Source organism: Tachyglossus aculeatus, chromosome 1, assembly GCF_015852505.1.
Source record: "Tachyglossus aculeatus isolate mTacAcu1 chromosome 1, mTacAcu1.pri, whole genome shotgun sequence".
Classification (NCBI taxonomy): Eukaryota; Metazoa; Chordata; class Mammalia; order Monotremata; family Tachyglossidae; genus Tachyglossus; species Tachyglossus aculeatus.
This window is the reverse complement of record NC_052066.1, coordinates 115,938,292-115,939,158: the sequence shown is the minus strand read 5'-3', so window position 1 is coordinate 115,939,158 and position 867 is coordinate 115,938,292. Positions and strand designations below refer to the sequence as shown.

At 43.3% G+C, this 867-nt stretch overlaps 1 non-coding gene across 1 annotated transcript; it reads right to left on the bottom strand.

Moving 5' to 3' along the window:
* Nucleotides 1–304: 304 nt before the first annotated feature.
* On the bottom strand, nt 305–442 carry LOC119938718. Its single transcript, XR_005454494.1, has one exon. It is a non-coding gene; the product is annotated as a small nucleolar RNA SNORA7 (small nucleolar RNA).
* Between the last annotated feature and the right edge of the window lie 425 nt (nt 443–867).

Genomic DNA, 867 nt, shown 5'->3' with positions numbered 1-867 from the left:
ACAACATGCATTCGCAAAATCATTTCTTCCCTCACCACATCATAGCGTATCCTGGCCATCGCACTTTGTGGGAAGAATGTACCTTGTCTTTTCCTGTCCTAGGCTGTCGAGTCGTCTCCAACCCATAATGACTCCCTGGAAACATTTCTCCCTGAACGCCCCACCTCCATCTGCAATCGTTCTGATAGTATATCCAGAGAGTTTTCTTGGTCAAACTATGGAGGTGGTTCTTCCGTGCAGTAAACTTGAATCTCCACTCTTGACTCTCTCCCATGCCACTGCTGCCAAGCATAGGTGAGTTTTGACTTGTAGCAGATTGCCTTCCACTCGCTAGCCACTGCCCAAGCTAAGAATGGAATGGGTATGCCTCTTCTTGACTCTCCCTCCCATAGCCGAGACTGGTAGAGTACTGCAAACTCTCCAGATGCTATCCTGACAGGGGAGAATGTTCTTAGTTCCATTCTATTCACAGTGTGTGATGAAAACAAACATCCAGTAAGAAATGGCTGCATAATGCATTGTAATTGCCATAATACAAATGATAATAGATGATTACCATCTAGAGTGCTTTCGAGTGCTCTAATCATCACAACTATTGCTGATTAGACTTTTAGACTGTGAGCCCACTGTTGGGTAGGGACTGTCTCTATATGTTGTCAACTTATACTTCCCAAGTGCTTAGTACAGTGCTCTGCACACAGTAAGCGCTCAATAAATATGATTGATGATGAACTATGCACGGGGACCTAAATTCTCCCAATTTTTAAGATTAGATTACTTCAGGCATGGCCTTGAGTAAGGCAAAATTAATATTAACTAGAACAAAGATGTTATTTCTGAAGGCTTACAGAACTGCCAGCCCATGAA